Source organism: Balaenoptera ricei, chromosome 5 (assembly GCF_028023285.1).
Source record: "Balaenoptera ricei isolate mBalRic1 chromosome 5, mBalRic1.hap2, whole genome shotgun sequence".
Taxonomy (NCBI): domain Eukaryota; kingdom Metazoa; phylum Chordata; class Mammalia; order Artiodactyla; family Balaenopteridae; genus Balaenoptera; species Balaenoptera ricei.
Genome location: NC_082643.1, coordinates 45,864,034 through 45,891,907, shown reverse-complemented (window position 1 = coordinate 45,891,907; position 27,874 = coordinate 45,864,034). Strand labels below are relative to the sequence as shown.

At 40.2% G+C, this 27,874-nt stretch overlaps 1 protein-coding gene across 4 annotated transcripts in view; it reads right to left on the bottom strand.

The window, feature by feature from the left end:
• Nucleotides 1-27,874, bottom strand: part of RASGEF1B (RasGEF domain family member 1B) — a 567,483-nt gene that overhangs the window by 22,723 nt on the left and 516,886 nt on the right. The window contains exon 1 of one of the 4 annotated variants that reach the window (XM_059922780.1): nucleotides 11,171-11,336. The exons of 2 other annotated variants lie outside the window; for them this stretch is intronic. The gene's annotated coding sequence lies outside the window, so the exon portion shown is untranslated. Of the gene's footprint in view, nucleotides 1-10,459; nucleotides 10,480-11,170; nucleotides 11,337-27,874 lie in introns of those variants that run through there. One more of the 4 variants, XM_059922781.1, reaches the window with a different exon arrangement.

Here is a 27,874-nt window from a genome sequence, read left to right as displayed (position 1 = left end):
ACTCACAGGGACAGGGTGTGCAGAGGCTGCAGGAGGACACAACCTGGGCTGATCGCTCTTTTCAAGATGCTGAAAGATACCTGCATCCGAAAGGGGGAGGGGCGTGGGGCCTGTCTGAGGAGGCACATCCATTACTCCAAGCGCATCTGTTCCGGTTCCCACTAATGGGGCCCACAGCATCACAATGTGTGCGCATGCCTGGGCAGAGGGGGGCCGGGGTGGGGTGCTGGGAAAAAACAACGTCCATTATAAGGCGACTTGGCAGGTGAAAGTGGCATTTAGGGAAAGAAGCATCAGCAAAGAGAAACAGTAAAAAAAAAAAAGCTTCCGTATTTTGTGCTCTGTCCCGTCCACAAACCAATGCTGAGGGAGAACATAAAAGGATCCAGCACAGAGAAAGAAAGACATACATCATATGATATCACTTATATGTGGAATCTTAAAAAAATGATACAAATGAATTTATTTATAAAACAGAAACAAAAGACTCACAGACAGAGAAAACAAAGCTTTGGGTTTACCAACGGGGAAAGCGGCAGAGGAGGCGGGGGGGGGGGGATAAATTAGGAATTTGGGATTAACAGATACACACTACTATATATAAAATAGATAAACAACAAGGACCTGCTCTATAGCACAGGGAACTATATACAATATCTTATAATAACCTATAATGGAAAAGAATCCAAAAAAGAATATATACATGTATAACTGAAACATTTTGCTGTACACCTGAAACTAACACAACACTGTAAACCAACTATACTTCAAAAAATAGCTACAGGGGCTTCCCTGGCGCCAGAGTGGTTAAGTATCCGCCTGCCAATGCAGGGGACACGGGTTCGAGCCCTGGTCTGGGAAGATCCTACATGCCGTGGAGCAACGAAGCCCGTGCGCCACAAGTACTGAGCCCACGTGCCAGACTACTGAAGCCTGCGCGCCTGGAGCCCGTGCTCTGCAACAAGAGAAGCAACCACAGTGAGAAGCCCGCGCACCGCATCGAAGAGTAGCCCCCGCTCACCACAACTAGAGAAATCCTGCGTGCAGCAACGAAGACCCAACGCAGCCAAAAATAAATAAATAAAAATTAAAAAAAAAAAAAGCTACAGATGGGAAGAAAGTGAGGACTGAGAATCACTCTGTCTGGGGAGACTTGTCACTACCAGAGTCATCAATGCCATCCCTCTCGCTTGGGCAGGACATGGTCATAATGGCCAAAGGATCAGGAACTGAGAATGTAAATGTTAACACAAATGCTCCCCACTTAGTTGCTAAGACCTCACACATAGGAATCATGGTTAAATGAATAACTCAATGTTAACACTGTATAAGGCAACGGACAAAGTATGTTTCTGTCCTCTTCAAATTGCCAGTTTTCTATGAGTATGTTTCATGTGCAATATCATCTTTACAAATGGGTTGTCCCTGGTGGGAAGAAAAACAAGAGCCTGTCTACCCTTGCCCTGAGAAACTCAAAACGTCCTTAAACTGGGACGCCAGGACCTGAGACGAGAAACACCTGAAAGTTACTTCTTCCAGCCTGGAAGGAACCTTCCCTCTGGATGTGGTTTTCCTGCCTCTGGCTTAAAAAAAAGCTTTAGATGGTTAAAACCACACAATATCCTTGGTATCCAGGATGACAAGTGGAATTCACTCTATTCATGCCCTTGAAGTTGTTTTTCTTTTTGTTTTTCTGCCAAGAACCATGAATTTTCCTTGATTTCTCCACTTACTCATTACTACTGAAACCGTCCTAATATTAAGTTGCTTTGGGGAGAAGGTTGGCCAGGATTTGGGAATTTCAGAAAAATCAGAAAATGTTAAAAGTTCAAAAGGACCATAGAAATCAAATGGTCCAAGATGGAAAATAGATTGCATTTCACTTCCTACCTGCCATCAATCCAAAGTGGTTGCCAAAAGGCCGGATGAAGCGTGAGGGCTCAAAGGCTGTAACCGGGTGGGGAACGTGTGCTAAGGGATTAGCAATGACCGCAAAACAGTCACAGAAGAAGCCAAGGCCCAAGCGTCATGACAATCAGGTCCACTCTCCTCTGTCCATCAGTGTGCAAACTGAGACCTTGGGCAGTGAGGTGAAGTGACCAGGCTAGGACCACACAGCCACGTGGCTACAGTGCCACGTGAGCCCCACGGCACCCCTCTGAATCTTGCACCCCTGCTGCCTTTGGTTGATTGACAGGAAGCAGTAGCCACAAAAGAGTCACAAGTCACTCAGAGTTCCCTTGAAAAGAATCAGCACCAAAAGCCACCAAATATTTGTACTTATAATCATTTACTCCCATAAAGGATCTGGACAAGGACCCAGATTTAATGAAGCCCTAATCTAGGGCTTAAGAGCTGTGAAAACTTCGGAAAGTCACTTACTCAGCCCCTGCCCCCAGGTATGTTTTTCATCTGGAAAATTATTTCCAATTTTCCTCACCCCTTCCGAAATTCTAGATGACAACAAAACTATCAATTTTCTTTATAATAGCGAAGTTAGAGCATTTTTAGAGCAATGGCACAAGGTCTTTGTACTGTTCCTTGGAAATGTGTCACAGGATTTCTCTGCGGAGGCACAAAATATCAACAACCAAAAAAAACCCTCCAACTAGGAACCAAAAGAAAATACTACGAATAGCAATGGACACCAAACCGAGATAAGTTAATTGAGGTTACAGTTTATTATACTTAAAAATCAAATTTAAGAAGAGAATCTATCATAGGTTGTTTTCTGCCTTCTAATTAGCCCAAAGTTCTGTTGCCCATCAGCTGATTGACCACAAACGAACTTGACTGTTGAACTTGCGTAGAGCAACAACCAATGGCTGAGATTTAAGTCACTTGAAGAGACCCAGCCCCTTACTTACATGCACAATGGTCCTATTTTCCCACCTTGCCATATACTGTCAACTCCTTAGGCCTCCAACTTCCTCAGTGTGCATCCTTCTACTATGGGATCCTGTGTGCTGGAAAAGGTCTCCACAGTCCACAGTCCTTTACTTCTCTGATTCCTGCTCAAGGCCGCTCCCCTGAGAAATGCCTAGATGCACGGTGTGCAAGGCTCTGAGAATGTCAGCAGCTCCCGTCCGTGTAAGGTTTACTGCCTACAAATGCCTTTTTGGATATTATATCTACCTTGTTTGGCAGGGATCCTTACTCTGTTTGACTGCATAAGCACGGGTTCAGAAAAACTTCATTACTCAGCTGGGGTTACACATCGGATAAGGGACAAACAGGCAGGGTTTCAAACCTAGCCTTCAGATTCCAGGTTCAAAATTTATTACACTACAACATGTTATACTGCAAATGGTCTTCTTTGAACTTTTAATGTTTAACCATAAAATGAAAAGCCTGTCAGTCTGTCCCAAATTGCAGGCTATTAGAAAAATTTACATGTTTTACATGTTCTACATAAATCCTTGCCCCAAAGATGTACGAACGTCATTAATTACTCTTATTAAAAAGCAACACTATCAACAAAAGTATTTAAGCTACTGACCTTTGCAATCAAAGCATAGTCCTATCTAGACAGAGACTTCAGAAATTCTAATATACACTTCTTCATATTTTATTTTCTTTGAAATTGGGGTGCACATAAATAGTTGAGTGATAAGAAAACCTGTTTAACTGACAGTCTTTTTTTTAGCAATATATAAAATAAAAGAGCATCTTACAATGGATGACATCTTAGATTCAACGAAATACAGTAATACTTGCTTGTACGTACTTTACAGATTTCCAGTAAAAAAGATCTGATGAGACAAATGACCAAAAGAGAGATCATGGATCACGGTACATGTAACTAATTTCTGGACAATCTCGAGCAAGTGGCCAGTCTAACCATTTTCCAGAAAGATCAACTGCCTTGTGTAATAGATGCATTTGATAAACAAGGGGAAAGGTCAGCAGAATGGCACAGAAAGTACTGCTTGTGAAGTGGATTTTTAAGCACCTAAGAAGATAAACATAGTAGATTTTTTTTCCTCTCAAGTACCTTTCCTCTTATTACCCACATCAAGAACCACTGTTTGTTCAGCATTACTCAAATTTGACATCCAAGACTTTAGGTTCTACCTACTTCAGTTCTGGAATGAAAGAAAGTGAAGTTCAGAATATTAAATATTGGCTTGGTTCTTGTTTAAGAAAACAAATTCATAGAAGATCCAAGTACTGCACATGAGAATCCAGAGAAGCATTTAGCCCCAGATGCTATTAACTCCAGGAACCATTTGCTAGAGCTTCCCCGGTGGAAGGAGGGCTAAGTGTAAGGCGGTTCCTACCCCGCAGCTTCCATTTATTTTCTTTAATCTCAATGTAGCTCTGACTTCTTATCTGCAGCAAACCTTCTCTTTACAGCTCTCACAATTGCTATTTTCTGTCTGTTGGGTTCTGTATACTCTCAATTTACTCTTCTCTACCCTTTCCAACATAATCTCAACATCAACTTCTCCACTGTCTGCCATCCTTCTTTAGCATAAATTTTGCCCAACCCAATGTACCTGCTACGGGGACCTGCTAACCAAAACTCTGGTTTAGGAAAAACTGACTATTTCCAAAATAAGAATATGTGACAGCATTAAGTACTGGCCTTAATTTGCTGTTAAGTCAAACTTCAAAGTAGCTAACTCCTTTGGAAAAGGTGAGATTTATATGAGATGCTTGAAAAAGCTGCTGACTCTATTCAAATCACTACCAGTAAGATAAGACAGAGGACAGGTTAATCTCACAAGCAATTCTCACCTTGCAAAATTTCATTTGTAAGCCAGTTGCTGGAAACTCAGAATATATTGTTTGGCCAGTAGCTCTTAACTTTTTAGGAAGATCACAAACTTCTCCACACACTGCCCCCAGAGAAATCGACCAACAAGTTTGTATATACTTTCAGGGAGTTCAGACCCCAGATTAGGAAGCACATGTGCTGGCTTGTACAGAACCTGGATCTTATTTATCTACTTCCTCAAAGAAGGAGAACATAGTGGTTCTGAAGGGAACCTTGGTTTAACACATTGAAGACTGGCTCCTTAGAAATCAACCAATACATGTAAATATTTTCTAGTAGTACTGATCCAATGGCGTTGAAGAGAATGAAAAAGACACTTCTTTTGGTTTGCGTAGAGATACTTAAATAGCCCCTCCCCCCCAAAATTGAGGGAGCACTTTGGGATAAGGGGGAGGCAATGAGACAATGGGAAACAGATTTTGGTTTTAAAAACAATGACCCAGGCTAAAAGAAAGCTCTGAGCTGCCAAAATTAGCATATAGATTACAGGTTCTTCTGGAAAACTTCCCAAGGGGAAGTAAAAGATATCCAACCCATGTATACAAGATGAATGTTCTTTCTTAAATTTAATTTGGGAAGCTGAAAAGTTGGTTGACAGACAAGGTATCTTACGGGGGCAGCTAATTCAGTCACAAAGATATATCATGTCCTTCCAAGGACCCTGCAAAAGTTCAGCATGACATTGATCCAGCAGCAAGGAAGCAAGCTCTAGGTGATTTAAGGGATGAATGGATTTGAAAGGCATGCCTAATGGTTTCAAACCAACTAAAGCACCAGATGAAAAGCTGCCTTTTTCGAAACAACAGACTGTGTTTGAATTAGTGGCTGCTTTTGCACAAGGTTATTTACGAGGAGGCAGGTGCATCAGGCTAAGGTGGTTTCAGGTGACAATTCAAATTGGAAGAGGGCCAGGAAAAGATGGGTGTGGGAACTAAATCAAAAGCCATCCTTCAACATCTGCTTTAGGTGTTTGGTAAATCTCTGCCAGGATGTCAAGTCAGCATTTCCTTTACACTCAGGAGAATGAGATAGCAAAGGTAGGAGTCCAAGAAAAAAAAGGTTTATTTCAGCCCCTATTTCATCATAGAGCGCCTCAGTGAAATAATTAATAAATCCAATGTCTTTATATTGATCGCTATCCTTTCGCTTCTGTTCAAATGCTGGGCATGTGTCCAAACGAGGTAGAGGAAGGACTCCCTATCACAGTTGAACTTTGAAAGCATATTTGTTTAGGGAGGAGAGGCTTAATTTAAGATCCGGCAATGACTGGTTCCCAAATTCCCATCTAAATTCCAAAGGAACTTTGCACTTTGGTGAGATGCAGCCTCTTCCTTTTTTCATTTGAGGCTCCAGAGATCGGAATGAGAAAGAGCTCACATATTTCATCTTTACTCCAGCTGGGATCTCAAGTACTTTTAGCCTCCTTTTGGCAAGGCTGGATCTCAGAATACAAGTGCTGACTGTACGCTCAGAGAGTGTTTCTCTAACTACGGATTCAAGTTGGGGGAAAGTAAAAGTCAAGTCTCCCACACTGTATAAAACATGCTTATTTTGAGCTTGAAAAAAGTTTCAAAGATTATCTTCTCATTTCTTTCTAGCAGCATCTCTGGACAATAGAAATGCTACACCTCTGCTAACCTCCTTGAAAAAAGAGGTATTGTGTTGAGATTACAAACAAAACAGAGTAGACGACTCAGAATCAACTCACTTCTTTGGCATGTGAACAAAAAGTAAGTAACTCCCAGGTAAGTACATTCTTTGGAACTGAGCCCCAAGTGCTTTGTAGATTTCACAGTCAAGGGGAAGTAATCAGTATTTTTGAGGAAAGAAGGTCCCATTTCTCTCTACAATGATGAAATGGTGGTATTTCCTGATTTATTATAGGATTCCACATTAAAAACTGAATGTGCATTTTGCTTGATTTGTCCTAGATGCTACTTAAATTTTTCTTCACTAATTCCTAATTAATGGAGGAAAGGGATTCTGACTCAAATAATTACCATCTTTGGTTTCCCTGGAAGAAAAACAAAGCTAAAATTTGTCATCTTTTGTCTTGGGAATATCTTGTCAGCAGTTTATTAAGACACAAAACAACAATTCAGTACGTGGCAACTAGAAATGGGCCTGGAGAATCATTTAAAACTTTTCTATGAGATAAATCTTTACTAATTTTTATTTGTAGGAACTGATCACAGCACATGTTGACATTCTTCCTGCAATGTCTTTAATCGGCTACAACTGCCATGCAGTTCCTGAGCGTAACAGTAGATGGCTCCACGTGCCTTGTCTTTGAAAGGATTGGTGCTTTCTATCAGGAACAGTAGGTGCTGGTTTAGAAAAGTCAAAGGATAATTAGAGTTCTGGGGGAAAAATGTGAGAAATTGGTGTTTGGGATCGTGGAATATTATTGAACTGTGGAAAGTGGCATTGCTCATGATATACAGTTGAAAACATATAAAGCCAGTCAGTCTTATCTCCTTATGTCTTGGGTGCCTGTCTATGATGAGAATTAATTGTCATTTTCCCAGAGGAATAAAAGTGATCTTCTGGAAAATCAGAATCATCATTATCTAATTACGTGCTGTCAAAAGAGAACTTTCTGGAATATTGGAAATGTTCCTCTTCTGTCCAATACAGCAGCAATTCACCACACGTAGCTATTATTGAACACTTAAATGTGGCTAGGGCAATTTTTGTTTGTTTAATTTAGTTAAACTTAAGCTCATATATCCCCATGTGGCTATTTACTGAACAGCACTGGCCATTACCTTGAACAGCAAAGATATAAGTAGTTGAATCATTTATACATGATAGATCTCAAGCCAAATTATAGAACATCAAATGGGGAGCATCCTTTACTAAAAGGGTTTATGTTTCTAAATCCAGTTCACCTCAGCATACTTAGTGAGGACATTCAGTAAACAAGTAGAATTTTCTATTTACAATTTATTGTGGAACATGGTTACCGGGATAATTTTATTTTTTTGGCTTCAAGTTCTTGAAAAATTACCCTTATCCCACACCCCCCTCCATTCTTCCCTTTTAGATAAATAGAAGGATACTAGCATTCTATAAAGTGCTTTCCTTTCTTACAAGACTAATTTGTACTTTCCCTGTGTTAAACTCATTTTCATGCCAGGGCTTACTAATAAAATTTGAATCAATTGAATGACTTCCGGATATAAATGTACCTTGAAATGAAATAATAAACACACAAACCTAAGAAAAAATGATTGGTCAAAAGACTGGTTTTAAAATGACAAAATAGTAACACTGACTTAAAAAGTCCAAAAAATTTTCCTGACTCAAACTTCTTGAAAATAGCATTTTAAAATACACTTGTAGGAGAAAAACAAGAGCAAAAAACAGTTCAAGCAAATAATAAATCTCTACATAATTTTCACCAATAAGAAGAAATTTCACTCTCCTCTCTTCATTTCCACGCACCAAGTAGCTGAACATCTAACTGCAGACCATTCTTCAGCCTTCATTGTTCCACAGCTAATAAAGGGTGCAAATAAACGAGGTGATAGTACAGCAAGATAAATCAGTTAACACAGAGCTAAAAGAGACTCATAAATCATCTAGTTCAACACCTCATCAATTTCACAGATACTGCAGGTATAGGGAGAGAGTAAGTGACTTGTTAGGGCTCCAGACTGATTAGAACCCTAGGCTCTATTCCCAAGGCAGAAATCTGCCCACAGCACTAGGCTACATCTGTCATCCTAGGATAATCAAGGGTTGCACAAATCTAATTTTTATAGATTTAACTGGAAAACCAAAAAGGACAACTAAAGGGGAGGTAACACCTGAATTCAACCACTAAAGACAAAAATCCCATCAATCTTAAGCAGTATTTTCAACAGTACAATTTGTCTCTTTAAGACCTTACAAAACGTTATAATGGTTTTTCCATTTACTATTTGTGGCACCAGAATCAAGATTCTAAGTCCCTGCTTCAGGGAGTCCAGATTCTTCTCCCAAGTAAGGGAGGATACCCTCATTTTCTCATCTCCTGTCCAAGCAGGTACTGTCTTTGGGGTCATCCAAATGCTCCTCCAAAGTCGAATTCTTCCAGGCCACCTCTGGAGATTGATAAAGTTGATCCCACCACTTCCGGTGCCATATTAGGTAACTTACCAACATAAACAGTCACCTAGCTTTGCCCCTTCAATTTTCTTACTTTTTCCTAGATAGGTGTTATTCAATTGATTTTTTTTTTTTTTTTTGGTCTATTGTAGTATATTGGCCAGTAGTTAGACTGTAAGAATGTAATGTTAGTAATAATATAAGAAATGTGAATTATTATGATAAATAATAAATATTTAACAATATATGCCTAAGAATAAATTAAATTAAAAAAAGCAATAAATATAAATAGTTTATGGTGATTTTCTGTTCCAAAAGACAGAATAATCTCAGGAATCAGATTAAATGTCTAGTGGAGCATATAAAATAGAGCAAGATTGAAAATGCACCAGGGGAGAAATCAATTCTAAGAATTTAACACTCCATTAGACCACTGAAAAGTACTACACTTAGTAGCCAGAAATATTGCCACCTCTAGGAAAACAAAGGATTGACCCACATGTCGTGGAAGAATGCCAACAAGACACTTGCTAATCAGTAGCTGATCTTCTCCACTTTGCCAGAAAACCTGCTTGAAAGGCATAACAGAGCACCGCTTATGAACCCTGACTTCTGTCAAGTGCCCTAGGTCCTCCTTGCCCAACCATTGCCCCCCCCAATAAACTAACCATTAATGATAGGACCTAACAAGCTGCCACACTTTTTAATCTGTTATGAAAATCTCGACAGCCAAGAATTTTTCTTCCCTTTTAGAAGTCAGTTCTACATTTGCTCTAAACCTCACCTGACTAGTTGTTTTCCTTCCAAATCTCCAATCAGGCATATACTCTGGTTAACTGTAACCTCCTTGTTTCTTAGCACAGGCTTATCACCATGGTCCATGTTTTAAACTAAGACACAGCTATCACATGCCAAGCTCTAGCTACTGTTTTCGGGAGGAAAGAAAAATTATTCACCCCATCTGAGAATGACTGTACCAGACATTATTCAAGAGTGCAAAACCCTGATCCCTGAACTCTTCCCCTTTATGAACTCAGTTCAGAGACCCTCCCTCGGCCATTAGAGATCATCCAGGGCTAAATATAGATCTACGCACACCAGCGGTCCTCGGCCATCGTCACATGGTGCTGCTGACGAAGAACTCCTTGGAGACGCCTTCTGCCCAAACACACATACACAAATTTCTGTGCATACTCCTCCATACACACTATACCCACCGAATTCGTCGGCGAAGACGGACACATCTACATTCAGAAGAGAAAGTGGCTCCCTAGAGATTCCCTCCTGCGGTTTACTACACTTGTGCCGCCCTCCGCACTGTCAGAGGACCTAGCTACGCTGCTTTCGCCTGAGCTGCGCGGATCAGGTTGGGGTAAGGTGGGAATCAATACTCCAGTGGTTCGCAGACAGACACACACACTTACACTCCAGCCCCCCTGTTCCGCCCTGTTCCGCCTGTACAGCACTTAAGTTGTTTCCCCGGTTCCCCTAGAGAGAGGAGCCTCCCCCCGCTAGCAGCCCGAGAGGCTCCCAGGTACCCACAGTTCACGTTATTATCGCCCGGCCAGGTGACCTGAGACGACTCACCTGAGCTCAGGCAAGAGCAAGGCGACACGTTGTGTCCCAAGTTACCAGGTGAACGGAGAAAGGAAAGAATATCACCTCGTCAGTGGCGAGCACGTGACTTCTGTTCCCTTGTCTCTTCCTGAGAGTCAGACCTTAGATTATAAGGCTCCGTCACCAAAAATAAGCAGGACCCCCACCTGCCCACCCACCCCCACACACATTCACGAAAACTAGCCAAGAAGTAGAAGGAAACAACCTAGCTGTGCACAGGAAGGGAAAAAAGGATGAAGAAAGGATGAAAGCGACTAGAACTCAGACAAATTCTCAAAAACTGTACCAAGATCTCGAGACAGAAGGCCTGGCTGCCGGATCGGGGCGAGAGAAGCGAAGCAAAACCCAAGCCTGTCCCCGCCCGGGCCCCAGCGGCTGGGGCCCGCACCTGCTGGCACCGTGTCCGCTCCCGGAGCGGCCCCAGACGCCCTCGGCGGCCAGGCAGGAGGACTCCCCACTTCCCCCGCTTTTGCGGGACGCTCTGTACCAGCGAGCGCTCGCTGGCCGGAATCTCCCGCCGCCTCCAGGGGCACCGGCAGCCGGGGAGCAGTCAGAGATCCGGGCTGCTCCGCGCGCAGCTCCCGGGCCGCCTGGGAGAGCGCAGCGCGCAGCAGGGTGGCGCGTTCCCGCTGCCGGGCTCCGCTTTCTCCCGTGAGAACTGCTGACCAGGGAACAACCCACCTGCAGATGGACCCGGGGTCCTCGGCTTCCCGGCTGTTTTCCGCGTGCCCACCAACGCAACCAAAGGAGAGGAAGCAAAAGCGCGCAAAATATTCCGTCCAACCAGTCGGGTGCCTTGTTTATACTGAAACTACTGCCGCCGTCGCTGCCGCCGCCGCCGCCGCCGCGCACACCCCCTTCTCTTCGAGCGCCCGCCCCCTCCGCCAGCCCCGCCCCCTGCCGGCCCCCGCGGACCAATCACGGCGCAGCTCACCGCCCACTCCGCCACCGCCCCCGGCGCCCGCGGCCAGCCCACGCGTCCCCGGGGCCCAGGACTCCAGTGGCTCGGCTGCGGGTTGTCCTCCCACGCTGCGGAGGCCGGCGGAGCCCGGCGCAGGCGTGTTTAACTACGCTGGTTCGGCTCGCTCGGACGGCGTGCGTTTCCTCCTGAGGGCACCTGCTGGGGGCTTGTTTGTGCAGTCATGTGTATGCCTGTGTGTGTTCATTTACCTGTGTGCTACCTGTAAATACCGGCCCGACTTGTTATACAGTATCTATTAACATAATTATGAGCTAGAGGTTACTGTCCGTCTAACTTTCAGAAGAAAGCTGAGAGAAACCACAAGAACATTCGCTCAGCAAATATTTACAGGAAGCCTGAGTGCTAGGCTTTGTGCCAAACGCTGGGGGCACACTCCAGGCTGGTCCCTGCCATTAGGAAGCCTACAGTTAAGTGGTGGACAAACGTTAAGCAAATGGTCACCCAAACAAAATGTAAAATTGCGGCAGTTAACAAGTTCCACAAAGAAAGGAAAACTGCTGTGAAATATGTTTCTGGAGGTAAAGAGGGGAGGTCTGACCTCAGTAAAGGCTGTGCTGTCATGGTAACCGCGTGCTCTATCATTGGATACTTGATAACTATTAAAGGAAAAACGGTGAAACTTTTTTTCTAATAAAAATTTGTACGGATAAAAAGAGGCTGGAGGGAAGAAACGATGAAAACAAATAAGGGAAGGAAGAGACGCAAGGAAAGAACAAAATCTTAAATCATCAGGAGCCTCTCTTGCCTGCCATGTGACCTTGAGTAAGTAAAGTAGCTTTTCTGAGCTTCCGTTTTCGCATGTGTAAAACAACACTCTTCATACCTATCCTGTAGGGCTATAATTAGGATTACTGAGATAGAGGGACTCTTTTTGTCCCTGCTCCATCTTCCCTCCCGCCTCCTCCTTGCTGGGTTGCAAACAGCATGAAGTTCACCTTGCCTATTCTTAGCTGATTCCTCCCCTTATTTTCTTCATCTGTGCCTCCTCTCACTTCTCTTTGCCTAATTATACTCCCTCCTTCTCTTCTGTAAATGGGTCTCCTGTGACTCCGTTGTCTACTCTCACCTATCTGAGCTTCTCAGCAGTTTGAAGAAGGAGCCCTAAGACCAAGAAGGCTTGGCGGGTCCAGCTGTTCAGAGTAAAGCACCAAGGCTTGGGTGGCTCTGCCCAGCCCAGCTGTTGTGGTTGTGCTGGTTGGCTAGTCTTTCAAGCTCAGTTTTCCACCCTGGTTCTGCAACAAACAAGCCGTATGAGGTTGGGCAAGTCATTGACAATCTTGAGGTTCCTGGTCCTGTAGCAATAAATTAAGACTTGGACTAAATCATGATTTCTTAATGGAAATATTTGACATGTCCTTTGTAACCTCCGGTTACACCCACCAGCCCAGAAGATTTTGCCCAGTTTTACATTCTGAAGTTTTTTTTCCCACCAAAACAAAAGATGTTTATTTTAATTTCTCAAAAATATAAAATGGATACCGTGAGACTGTTCATTCGATGCTTTACCAAACCACATTCCTGCTCCCCATTCTGGCCGATCCCCCAGGACCCCTTCCATCTCCTTATATGAGAGATAATATATACGGAGACAGCTCCAGAGTTAGATGTCTCAAACCCTAACTCTGTCTCTATCACTTAGCCAGCGATCAAACCTTAGAAAATGCACGGACAGATTCTGGGCCCCCGTTTACTCATCTGAGAAACAGCAATCGTGGTTTAGAAAAGCAGATTCTTCACAGAAGAAGATTAAAAGAGATAATACACAAAATGAGTTTGGAACGGTGTCCCTCAGAGAAGCCTTCCCTGACCTTCCTACTTAACAACTGCAGTCTCATCATCCCCACTCCATCTCGTCATTCCCTTTCCTGATGCGTTGTTTCCTCCATAGGCCTTGTACCACCATTTAACATACTGTCTCTTTTACTGATCATTCCCTCCCTCCCCTCACTGGAATATAAGCTCCAGAAGAGCCGGGTCTGTTGTCATTGTAGTTGTTGTCTTCCTGCTGTATTTCCAATGTCTAGAACAGTGTCTCACGCACAATAAACATTCAATAAGTACATGTTGGTTGGATTACTTAATTAATTAATGCCTAGCCCATGGTAAGCACTCAGTAAATAATAGCTGTTATGAGTATGTATTAAGTATTCTCTATCATGAAAAGATATTCTGTCTATTCTTTACTTGTCATAGTTTCTTTCTGGTCTTTTGACTCCATTGGCTCAACGCTTGTCTCTGTAAATCTTGGTAAGCTCAGTAATACTGGTCAAATAGATGCAAATAAACCCCTGCTGAGTAAGACCTTACTCCAGTAATAAAAATAGCCACTTGTATTGAGCTTCTGCTATGTGGCCGGCTTTGTGCCGAACATTAGTTTTCTTCTCCTTTCCTCTTGGACCTGAGGTTCACAAAATTAGAACAATTGTCATGACTATCCATGTCCAACGTTCTTCCTTTTATTTCACTTTCTTTCATTTCCCATCTAAGATCCTTTTCACCATCCCAAAGGCACTTACTCCTTCACACTGTATTTAGTGTGAGTTTTTCGATCCGCCTTTCATGAACAATGGCGTATTGTTTTATGTGAGCACAAGAGTATACTTATCTAAATGTTATTGTGCAATCTGTCTCATTCTGTTTCTCACTGTTTTCTCTCTAACTTTTGATTTTGATCATCCACCCATGTTGACATATATTGATGTTGTTCACTCCGTTTACTCACTGTTGAGTATTTCACCATATTTGTGTTACGGTTTTTGCTTACATGTTCTTTCATCCTCACTAAAACTCTGAGATGTAGGTACTGTTTTCTCCATTTCTGAGATAAGGGAATAAGGCTTAAGAAGGTAAATAACTGCCAAGGCCATTCAGCTGGAGAAGCCATGAATTAAACCCATATCTCTCTGATTCCAATGTTCCCGTCTTCTCACTCTACAAAATGGATTTAATTACTGTAAGATTTTTGAAATAATGTCTGAAAAAACTCCTCTACCTCTTGGTCATTTCATATGTCCAAGATATTGCTGTTAAAACTAGTAGATATGTGTATTTAAATTAAACCAGAGTCTTTTCATTGCTGTTAAAACTAGTAGATATATGTACTTAAACCAGAGGTCAGTTCTTGTCATTGCAAAGCAGCGTTTATTATGTCTCAGATGCAAGTTTAATATCATTATTTGTGATTTATGATCTTAAGACACAAGAACTTTATTTTTTTTAAAGAGATTGTTGTAGACTTTTTTTTAAAGGTCAGTGTAAACTTTTTAATTTAATTAATTAATTAATTAATTAATTAATTAATTGGCTGCATTGGGTCTTCATTGCTGTGCATGGGCTTTTCTCTAGTTGCTGCGAGCGGGGGCTACTCTTCGCTGCGGTGGGCGGGCTTCTCATTGCGGTGGCCTCTCCTGCTGTGGAACTTGGGCTCCAGGGTGCACGGGCTTAGTAGTTGTGGAGTGCCAGCTCAGCAGTTGAAGACACAAGAACTTTAAATGAAAATCTCACAAAGCATAACGGCCTTCAAATATTTAAAAACTGTCCTATCAAAGAGGAATGAGGCTTCAGACACCAGATAGGACTAAAGAGGGAAAAGTATAAGGGAATGGATCAAGGCTTCAGGGTAAGAAAAACATTAACGATGCTCCAAGTAGAACAGCAGCTTTTTTTGGTATTGAATTCCTTCTCTCTGGATCATAAAGGGCCTTGTGAAATGGCCAAGTAACTCTCCAAAACACTTCCATGTATTCTCTTTCATTTAGTTTCTTAGTGTCACTCTGAAATATGAAGATGAAGAGTCCAAGGATACTGAATCTTAGCCCCAGTTTATAAATGGCAGGAAATGAAGGCATTGGTCACACTAGTTATCAACAGCCAATCTAGACCTCAGCCTCAAACTTCTCACTTTCAAAGCCAAGGAAGACAAACCCATTTTTTATAAGTATGATGTATATTGCCTCTCGTGTATTTCAATAAAAGATTACAAGAATTTCATAAAACAAAAACGTGAAGAATGATCAGATGCAATTTTGAGAAAATCATTGAACAATTCCTAAGCAAGGTATGTAAATATAACTTTGTAGCTGGTTAACTTGCCCTTTAGCATCTCTGAACTAATCACAGCTTCTCTGGAACACACAAACCCAATTATTTTTTTTAAACCGGTAAGAAATAAACCCTATAATACCTAAGTACTGCACAGATACCAAAGTATTTATTTTATGTAAAAGAAAGAAAAAAGCAGTTGCTTTTGCACAGAGAATAGATTTAAAGGAAGAGGAAGAAAAAAAAAAAAATGCATGATTTTCCCCCCAGCCCCACCCCTTTCACAGAGGAGGAGGAAATACGGTAGCGGTGTGGCTAGGTAGAGACAAAGATATTTTGGAGCCAGAGGTCTCATTTCTTGCGATCTGGGTTCCATGCCTTGGGATCCTCTCTCTTTGGGCTCTCTCTCCCACATGGCTGCAATGGTATGATGGGGTGTTAGGTCAGTTAGACCAGCCTGGCTCTAGACCTTAGAGAAAACCCCTTATATTCCCTTGCTTTTTAGCATGATTTTCCCTGACTTCCCTTTCCTCATCATCTGAGAGCCTAGGGTGAAAGGGGGAAGGAAGCTGCTTGGCATGCTTCGGTTTCATGCCCTCTTCCTCATTCTAGCCTGAGTAAAAGGGATTCTGCCCATGGGCCAACCTAGCTTATGAGCGGGCCATGTTGGGATTTCATAGTAATAAAGCGTGTATGTGTTTGACATTGACCTCTATTCATACCTTTCCCTGGAACTTGAAAGAAGGATGATGAATGCCAGACATGAAAATTTAGATATTCAAGATACCGAGTCCTGGGCCCTTCATAAATACAAAATGAACCCTGCCACTTAGGAAGAATTTTTGTGATGAAACACATGATTGGGTCAGCCTTGGAATGGCCTCCTCAATAATAATTCCTAACAATTGTTATCATTTACAGTGTTCTTTCACATCATTGTCTCATTTAGGGAGAATATTGGGTCTGTGAGGGTCAATCAGTTCTAATGGTAGTCATTACAGAGGCATATATTTTCCTTTCCTGGGATCACTAAAAATATTACAGGGAGCCATTCATTTAGATTTGCTAAGAAGATACCACTAAATAGAAGGGAATCGACTAGAAAAGAGAAGTTCAGGGAAGTTTCTTCCACACATCTAGGTGATCCTCTTTCACTGTCACTTTTTGTCTACCAGATCTTAAAGTTGTACAAAAGAATGTAACAACTGCATGGGAAATTCCACAACAGATATAGTAGGTTTTCACCATCCCCTAAGAAGATGTACAAAGTTACCATATGTTCATTTATACTAGACAAGAACTGTTGAACAGCAGATTTATTATTTTTCCTTTATAAGCATCATTGTTTTGCTCATTTGCCAATTTTTACTTACTCTTACAAAGTAATTAGTTGTAATAAACTCAGGAGGGATATTGATATTGAGAAATAATAGTACTTGGACTGATCATAAGGTTATGAGACAGTCATCATCATTGATTATATAATGCATAGTGACTTATTTTTTCTATACAAAGAAATTAATTAATTTCTTTGAAATTAATTAGAAATTAATCAGACTTAATAACTATATTCAAAATATTTCATAACCTTAAACACATTATTTTGATACAATGTAGCATTTTTTTGAGTGGAAATTCAATTATATTTAACATGAGTTTCTTTGGATAAATATTCTTTATCCTGTAAAATCTTTACAGTGAATAGTAAATACACATATATTTCTCTAGTTCTCATTTCTCTTTCTAGCGGTTTTTGTCTGGTTTCTTGTGAGTGAGTTGATCTTATAATGAATTAAGAAAAGGTTTTTCTGTTGCAAATTCTTATAGCCTTCAATGTTAAGTCTGATTATTTTGCTAGAAGGTCCCCTCAGTTTTGACTAATTACCAATCTATGTCCTAGAACACTGAGTGAGAGGGAGAAAATGAATAATAGAATAATAAAATTTTAGAGCTGGGAGAAATATTAATGATCATCTCTTTTCATCTTTCCCCACCCCAATGCCACCAACCAAGGCATTTTTGAGGTGAGGAAATTGAATCCTAGAGAGATTAAATGATCTCTCTAAGGCCATCCAACAAGATAACAGCAAAGTTACACAAGTCAAAGAGCCTGGACAATAAGCCCAAAACTTCAAAAACTATGATTTTGCTTACTAATTATTCCTGTAGGGCTGAAATTTATGGAGCTACTTTGACGTTACAGAAGTACAATTTGTTTTCAAATATTTATGACAAATAGTCTCTACTAAATACTTCTTGATGAAATGATAAAGGAGAATTCTTTAGGTGTTGCTAATAGCTTTTATTAGAATTCTCTAAATATTGCTAATATCATTTATTTTATTTAATAGTCAAGATAGTAAAATAGTAAACTCTTGGTTGCTTTATCATTAAAGTAACCATAGTCTAGACTATTAATCAGACTTCATAAACTATATTCAAGAAATTATGTTGATCAAAAACAGTATTTGCTGTTGTCATCATGAAAACATATACCTAAGGTATTTTCTGTTAAATGTAATAAAATAATTGACTTTCATAAGACTGTATCATCTTTCATAAATATTATAGCATTGTTGTGATTTCTAGATAATTCTGTGAAGTTTAATTTTGTAAAATGTCCAAACACTTTGACTCATGGTTAATCATTGTTTTCATAGTAAAATCAGCATTTCAGTACAATATATGTAAATATTGCTGTGGAAAAACATAATGCTAATTATATTATTCTGCACAAAAACAAATGGAGCAGATCACATAGTTTAACTATGTCACTGAATTAGAATGTCCGTCTCTGGGAAGGGGTCGGGGTGGGATTGGGGATGGGAGACAAAGGGGACTCCAACTTTATGTGTAGTGTTTGTTTGTTTCATAAAGAAAGACATAAAGCAGACATGACAAAATATTCAATATTATCATTTGTGAGTGTTGGGTACACAGGTGTCAATACTTTTTTTTTTTTTTTGGGAATTTCTCCAAAAAAAACCAAAAGATTTTTCTGGTCAAAATTGGACGTTGTCATTTAACTATGTTATACAACCTTAAACTTCTATATTTAAAGCTTACATTTTAAGGCAATATATACTGGTAAAGTTATTGTTTTACCTTTTCCTGCTCACTGATTAATCACATTTATAAAGTATGACTGTTCATCAAAAGTCCGGCAAATTTGATTTTGTCCTACTATACAAAAGTATAATATGTGAAAAGTTTGTTAAAAAATGTTATGCATCTCACAGAGTTTATCAAAATTAGCCTCCTCTTGCTTTTTGATGTGATGCTGTGTATACTCTCTCAGACTGTGATGTGTATTATGAGTAAACACACAAAAGAGCTTTGATTTTTGACTGAAACCTGCTTTAAAGTCAAATCTTGCACAGACTAACACCATTAGTGTATGACTAATATTTCTAGGGCTTGGAATTAACTAGTGATAATTTTGGAATCTACAATTACCCACATAATTATCTCCAATTAGCTATCTCCGAAGAGTAGTCAAGAACTAAAGGAAAGGGCTTCCCTGGTGGCACAGTGGTTAAGAATCCGCCTGCCAATGCAGGGGACATGGGTTCGAGCCCTGGTCCGGGAAGATCCCACATGCCGTGGAGCAACTAAGCCCATCAGCCACAACTACTGAGCCTGCGCTCTAGAACCCGCAAGCCACAACTACTGAGCCCGCATGCCACAACTACTGAAGCCCGCACGCCTAGAGCCCGTGCTCTGCAACAAGAGAAGCCACCACAATGAGAAGCCCGTGCACCGCAACAAAGAGTAGCCCCTGCTCGCTGCAACTAGAGAAAGCCCGCGCACAGCAACGAAGACCCAACACAGCCAAAAATGAAAACAAATAAATAAATTAATTAAAAAAAAATAAAAGAACTAAAGGAAAATGGAGGTTGAATATATGGAAATATATCCCTATTAGTGGAATAGTCCCTTTACTTCAGGTCTGTTGAGAGAGTCAGGGTGTATGCTTTTGAGATGTGTTTGGATGAGTAAATGAGGTGGAAAGACATGCCTGTTGCCTGTAGAGGTGAAGTTTGGAAAGAATTGGAAGAAATAGGAATTTTCTGGCCCAGACTGTGTTGCTCTGTGACTTTAAAGAGATTATCTCTGAAGAAAAAGCATGTAAGGAAATAAGCCTAAGAAAGACCAAGGCCTTCTCTGTGGAGGTATGAATTTAACACCTCTCACAGCAAGAAATTCATAACGGAAGCTCAAATAAAATGTCTTAGTCTGGATAAAGTTTCCCAGATAAATAAAACAATTGTCTTAAGTTAAGAACTCATACAAACTCTCTTTGAAATGCCCTGCCTTCCTAAGTTAAAAGTCAAACACCAGCTGTTACGAAAGGCAGTTGTGAGCCCAAACTTTCTAACTTCCAAGATACTAACAAGCTGTACTTTTCCACCCAAAATAGTTGAACTAGGACATACTGTTTTGAAAATACTTCTAAATAGATGCGATTTTGGTTAGCCCTGCCCCTGCTCTTGCATTAAGGCTAATGGTAGACAATTGTCATTTTTTGATTCAGAACATACAACAAAATAAAAATGAATGTGTATTTTGGACTGTGCCTTTCCATTGGTGAAGAAAAAACCTGTATATATTGCCAGAACCAAGACTTTAAAGTATGTCACAGTGACATAAAATCCAGGACTATCTAGCCTGATGAGGTGCCTATATTAGGCTTCACAAATTTATATCGGAGTTTTTAGACTTTCTTTCCTTTTATTTTCTCTTCTTTTCTTTTTCTTTATTTCCCTCCCCCTGCTCCCTTCCTTCCTTCCTCCTTCCTCTCCCTCCCTCCCTTCCTCCCCATCCCTCCCTCCCTCTCTCTCTCTCTCTTTCTTTCTTTCTCTGCAATTTACATAGTGGTGAATTTTTTTACTCTAAATCTAGGAGTAACCAACCCATGATTCAACAAAGAGGTAATGTTTGAACCTGTTAGACAGTTATTTTAGGGACAACCAACCAGTATATTGAAATAGGTCATTTGCAAAAAGGCTAGCAGAACTTGTTCCAGAGCACACAAAATGAGGAAGAAAATGCAAAACAGGACAGCCTGTTGAGAGCAAGCAATGGAAGCGACTCATTTTCTCACCTGTAGAGTGAAAGCAGTGACCATTCTTTCAAAGGGACCCTGGTCAGTGTAGGAACAAATAACAAGGATCCTATAGAACTTGGCTCTCTGTTGGTGAAGTTAACATCTCAGATTCTTAGTTTCCTCAACTGTAAAATGAGGGGATTGGAGATATGATTTCAGAGGTGTTTTCTAGCTGGCAAATGCTACTTCATGTTAAGACTGTTTTTAATTGTCAGCTTTTAGACTGGTTCCATCTGGATACCTCAGCAGCCGGCCAAGAGGCTTGAGATGGCCCAGAAGTGCTGGACTTGACCCAACTCCACTGACTTGGTTATGGTTATGGTCATGGTTATGGGCTATCTTTCCCTGGAGTTCAATGTCTGTCTTATTATAGTGATTATGATGCTTGAAAGAGTCCCTAGGGATCTGCTTTCACTTTCCCCTAAGGCTCGGCCTACATTACAGGCAATAACTGCAACTAAACATCCCATGGCATAGTGATACCTCTGCTCTGGGTCTGGTTTAATAAGACTTGACATTCAGCTTCAGTGATGGAAGGCCTGTGACGAATTTTGGGGACTAATTTCTTATCCAACGGATATGCATTCCATATCGGGTGACTGACCATCTCAATTTGCCCGGGACTAACTTGGTTTTAGCCCAGAAAACCCTATGTCTTGGGCAAACCCCCAGCTCCTGGCAAACTGGCATGGTTGCTCACCCTAATTCCCCAGATATTTACTGAGGACCTTCTATGGGCCAGGCCCTGGAAAAAGGAAACCCAAAGAAAACAAAACAGATGAGATTCCTATCGTCATGGGACTACCATCCATGTGGGCAAGACAGACATTAAACAAGGGAATAAATAATAACCAATCACTACAGATGGTGATCAGTCCTGGGATGGAGAAGAGCTGTGGGGCTCTGCTTAGAAGGGTCAGGGAAGATTCCTCTTAAGTAAGACCTGACGGATTCGGAGTCAGTCATGAGTATTGGCGGGACAGGTAAGTTCTAGGTCATTTCTAAGAATGAAGAGGCACTTCAAGAAAACCTTAGGGGAATATTATCACTCTCTAAAATTATCTTATTTATCCATTTATGTGCTTACTATTAGAATTAGATTTAGAATACAAATGCTAATAGAATAATTAGGCTAAAAAATGCACTCGAGCAAAGACCTAATCTATAATGCCAACAGTACTCACAATACTTGGTATTTAGTAGGTGTTCAATGTCTATTGAATAAATAAAGGAGTGAAATATTTTGATCTACTGTGTAGCTCCCTGAAACTTACTTTCCCCCAATTATATCCTTTTTCTCAATCAGACTGTCCATAAAGCAGATGGAGATATAGATCCTATGGAAACACCCATAAGCTTCAGGCTAGGGCTATTCTAAGCCAGTCTGTGCCTACTGGCTCCAGGAGAGACTTTTCAAGCCCTTTCCTTTGCTCTGTGCTGAGGTATCAGCTCATAGGATGTTAGGTGTTTTGCTACCTAAGTTAAGGAGAGATAGGTCTCATAGTTTTAAGGCTTCAGCTTTATGATGACCTGCTTCTATCGGTGGGTTGTGGTGGTACTAATTAAAAGAAAGCAGAGGTCTAGCAAACTCACCTTTTCCATTAGGACATTTCTCACATCCCCTGAAACAGCTCTCCGTTACGACTCTCTCACTTCTGATCATGGTACCTTTATTTTCCCAGTTACTCAGGCCTGAGACCTCAAGGCCAGCTTGGCCTCTTTATCCAGGCTTGTTGCCTATATGCAGTCAGCGGCTATATCCTCTTGTTTTTGTACCCCCCAAATTTCCCTTCTTTTCCCTTGCCATTTCCAGTCCCATTGCATTCAGAGATTAGAGAAATGACCACCTACTTGACTGTCACCACTGCATCTGCCCAACAAGACACATACAGATACACATACAATATACATCTAGATGAGACTAGCCCTGATATGTGGTATCTCAGGAACCTGAGTTGTTCACTTGCTCCAAAACTGACGGTGGTCTGCTATATTGAAGCATGAAGGTTTTCAACCACACTTTCCAATCTTACCTCTTTTTAAATTTAATTTTATTTATTTTTTTTATATAGCAGGTTCTTATTAGTTATCTATTTTATACATATTAGTGTATATATGTCAATCCAATCTCCCAACAATCTTACCTCTTATTTATGCTTTTATATACATAGGAATCCAATTGAGTTCACTGCCTATCTCTGGAAAAAAATTTTTCATTTTCCCATTTCTACGATTTTTCTCGTACTATTCCATTTACCTGAAAGTTCCATTTGAACTTTAATAGTCCCAAAATATATTACAAATAACTGTTTCTGCCTGAATTTTAGAAACCCATTGAAAATATCTTAATCTTAAGTTCCTAGACGGAACTTTTAATACCTGACACAACCTTAATAAAGTCACAATGGCTATCATACTGATAATTTAATACTAACAAACACATTTTGTTTAACACTAGTTGAGTTCTGTTGTAGGTTTTAGGGATTCAAAGCCATGGTCCCTGATGCCAAGTTGATAGGTAATGGATACAATTGCAGGATCCAGCATTGGCAATCACAGAGCATCAGGGGTTTCTCTGTATAAATAGAAGTCCTTTGTGGCCATCTAAATTAAATTTTTTTAAAGGTGGGGAGAGGGGAGACATTTACTGAGCATTTACTACATGCCAGGACTGTGCTAAGTGTTTTCTCTAGATATTTATTTAATCTGCATAACAATCCTATAAGGCACTTAATATTATGTCCATATTCATAGAAGAGGAAACGAAAACTGAGGGAAATTTTTAAAAATTGCCTAAGAACAAACATCTCATAAATGACAGAGCCAAGATTTGGATCCAGGTGGGCCTGACTCCAAATATCATGGTCTTTGTAGGACAAGGAGGACACAGTCTATAGAGTAGACACATGAGCATTAGGTGGGTTTGCTTGCATTGTAATAAGTGCTGTAATGGAAGTAGATACAAAGCGCGTGCACTCTCCTTTACCACATAAGTGGTTATGGTGCTGTTTGGGGGCGGAGCAATGCTGCTGCGTAAAGATCAAGATCACCCACAATGGAAACAGGAAGAGCTTGGTTCCAAATCTGGCTCAGTGTGAACTTGAACAAGCTGTTTATTCAACCTTCAGTTTTCTCATTGGTGAAATTAAAAAAATAATGCTTGTTTTAAAAATGAAATAATTCCATACGTATAAAGTCATTAGTACAGTATCTAGAACAGAGAAGTCAATAAAAAGTAGTTAATTAAATATAATTATCAACACTATTCAGCAGCCTCTTTCATCTGTAACACCTCAGGCTCCTCCAAACTTCCTAAAAAAATATGACTGGGGCTTCCCTGGTGGCGCAGTGGTTGAGAATCTGCCTGCCAATGCAGGGGACACGGGTTCGAGCCCTGGTCTGGGAGGATCCCACATGCCACGGAGCACTAAGCCCGTGCGCCACAACTACTGAGCCTGTGCGTCTGGAGCCTGTGCTCCGCAACAAGAGAGGCCGCGATAGTGAGAGGCCTGCGCACCGTGATGAAGAGTGGCCCCCACTTGCCACAACTAGAGAAAGCCCTCGCACAGAAATGAAGACCCAACACAGCCAAAAATAAATAAATAAATAAATAAATAAATAAATAAATAAAAATAAAGGAATTCCTTTTAAAAAAAAATATGACTATATTTTTTTATCTGTATGTGTGATTCCATTTTGGGTTGTTGAAGAACCATTTGAAAGTTGCTGACACTCTTAAATACTTCAGTATGCATCTCTTAAATATAAGGACATTCTTGGCATAAATATTGATATATCTAAACTCCTAAGGAAAATCAGCAATATTAACTAATATCATCTAATTTCTAGTATATAATTTAAATTTCCTAAATTATCTCTCAAAATTATCTCCAAGAATTCTTTGAAGCAGGATATAATTAAAGTGTTGTATTTGGTTGCTGTTTCTTTATTCTCTTTTAATCTGTACCAGTCTCCATCCCACTCCCAGCCCTTTTCTGCTTTTCTTGACCTTGCCTTTTGTGAAGAAACCAATCAATTTGTCTTGGGGAAAGAAGCACTTTCTGGAATTGTCTGATATTTTTCCTCAAGGTGCCATTTAACTTCTCCTTCTATCCTCTAAGTTATCCATAAATTGGAAAGCAGGTCTTAAAGCTTTATTGTTTTTAAGTTACACATGGCAAGAATGCTTCAAAGTCGATGCTATGTAGTTCATATTACATCACAGCAAAATTTCCATGACCACTTCCTCTTCAAAATATTTTGTGGTTTCGTAGCTACCTCTGGGGGTATGGTTAGACCAGTGGTTTTCAACCCCGGCTTCACTAGCATCATCTGGGGAATTTTAAGAAATATTTGTTCCTGAGTTGCATCCCTAGAATTTCTTGTCTCAGGCCCATGCATTGGTATTGTTGTGAAGCTGTTCCAGATGATTCTCATTGTAATCAGGGTAAAGAGAGACGGGTTTAGGGCACCAGCTCTGAGAAGGCAAGGGGCACACCTTCCTTAGTTACATATTCGCAGTGTTCAGTGGAAGGCCTGGTGGCTCATAATTACTGCTCAGTAATTACATGCTCGGGCTTCCCTGGTGGCGCAGTGGTTGAGAATCTGCCTGCCAATGCAGGGGACACGGGTTCGAGCCCTGGTCTGGGAAGATCCCACATGCCGCGGAGCAAATGGGCCCGTGAGCCACAATTACTGAGCCTGCGCGTCTGGAGCCTGTGCTCCGCAACAAGAGAGGCCGCGATGGTGAGAGGCCCGCGCACCGCGATGAAGAGTGGCTCCCGCTTGCCGCAACTGGAGAAAGCCCTCGCACAGAAACGGAGACCCAACACAGCCAAAAATAAATAAATAAATAAATAAAAATTGTAAAAAAAAAAAAAAAAATACATGCTCAATCAATCAATCAATCAATCAGTGAATATTCAGCCTCATAGGCCACCTCATCCTCTCTTACTCCAGCTTTTCCTTGTTTTCTACGTGGTGTACTAGGAAGCCAATAGGTTAATTTTACAGCATGTTTAGAGAAATCAGAACATGCCATTATTTTTTCCAAGTTTCTAAAAACTGTATATCAATTGAAAAAACATTGGTTTTCAAACTTCTAAGGGAGGAAAAAAGAGCAAGCAATCGTTTAGTGATAGTGTTAGATTCATTCTGTTGTAGACAGTTCCGTGTTTGCTTTTTTTTTTTCTTTTCACATTATCAGTTCTTCCAGTTCTTATTGTAAGAACGGGTGAAATGATTTTAAAATGACTTACAGAGGAAGAAAGACTGGGAGTTTGTCTTAGTTGAAATTGTTGTTTCTTTCAAATATACTGAGCAGATTTCAACCATGTGGTGGAGTGCAATAGAAAGAGAAGGACTTTGGGGATAATTTTGCTTCTATTTGTTCAAATTCAACTTTGGCCAAATCTTAAAAACAGAAAGAAAAGACGCAGGGTTCGTTAGGGCTTGCTGAAACTAACCACCTATAGCTTCAAATACAAAGGAGGTAAGAATGGCCACCTTCTCCTAATAAAGATGCTTATCCCATAGCAAAGTTAGGAAATAGTGAATATACAGTTATTTAATTGTACTTGTTCTTAATGAAAATCATCATCAGCCCAATAGAAAATCAGCAAAGGATATGAACACACAGTTTGTATCTGAAAAGGCTTTTACACAAATGAAAAATGCTCAGTTTGACTCATATTGACAAAATTAAAACTATACTGAGATATCTTTTTCTTTCACTCCTCAGATTAGCAAAAATCCACTGTCATGGAGGATTACAAGCTCACACAACTTTTGATCCACCCATATGAGCTAAGGAAAATTATCCTATAGATACACTCCACTCAGTATGTGAAGTAACACATGAACAAAGTAATTCATTTCCTCAGGTAAAATATTAGAAGCAACTGACTGTCCATCATTAGAGAACTGGATAAATACGTTTTGATACATTCACAGAATCAAACACTTAGCTAGTATAATAAACAATAATAAAGAAACTATGTATTGATATGAAATGTTCATATACTATTTAGTGAAAAAAGGTACAGATTATTATGTAGTGTGTGCTATAATGTATATAAAAGAAGGAAACAAGAAGGAATATATATTTGTATTGTATTATTTTTTACATAGAAAAATCTTTGGGCAGATAAACAAGGAACTGATAGTGGTTAGCTATTTGGGGGAAGAGATGGGAACTACATAGGAGGAAGGCAGTGAGAGGGAGAGACAGGAAGGGAACGTCTCAAGACATCTTTTCATACTTCACCATGTTTGAATTGTGTGAATACATGACACATTCAAAATTTTAAATATTCCTTAAAAGCGCTACCAAAAGTCCTAAGAAAATGTCATTTTTTTAATAGAAAAAAAAAAAATCCCAGACATTCTTTTAGTGTTTATTCTTGTTGTGGAGTTTCAAAGTCAATCTATTACTTCTCAGTTTCACTAAAAATGAAACTGAAACTCTGCATACTTTTCATACAATCAGACCTAAAACATGGGCTCAAGAAAAAACTCACAAGAAAATTATCAAGATAACTTCCAACGTTGATTTTTGTTGTGCTACAGAATTTCAAATTATGTATCAAAACATACACTATTTAAAGTCCAAATAGACCATTGTTGAAAGATACCCATCCCAAGGCTAGTGCTTTCCTAAAATTGAACTAATAATATAAAGTAAAATTAATCTCTTTCTCCCATGGAGCTTTTCATGGAATCCGCCAGAGATAGGGCTACGTCATACAACAATAGGGGAATTCCACCTAAGGAACAGAAGGGATTCTTTCTTCACAGGCTAATCAATAAGATGAAAAGGAATTGTGGTTTACTCATTTGGCTCTTAACATCTATTACCTTAGGATATCAGTTATCTTTGTGTGTGTATTCTATTATAAAAAAGTATGGGACTGTTGTTTTATTGCTAGTGCTTGGCCCAGCGCAATGCATACCATGTACCATAGAAGTCTGACAGACCACAGTCAAATACATCTGTGTTCTAGGGTCTCTGTGACCTTGCCAAGTCATATATCCCCTCCCTGTCTTAGCTCACTTTCCTTATCTGGAAATGGAGTGATAGTGTCCAACTGGAAAACCTCAGAATTTTGATATGGTGACCAAATAATATGAAAGATTCTGGAAAGTGTAAATTGAAAACAGTACTACTATTACTGCTGTTATGACACAGATCTAAACAGATAGGGCAGAGGAAGGAAAAAGCAATTCCAGAATATGCTTCATGGAGAATTAGTCTCAT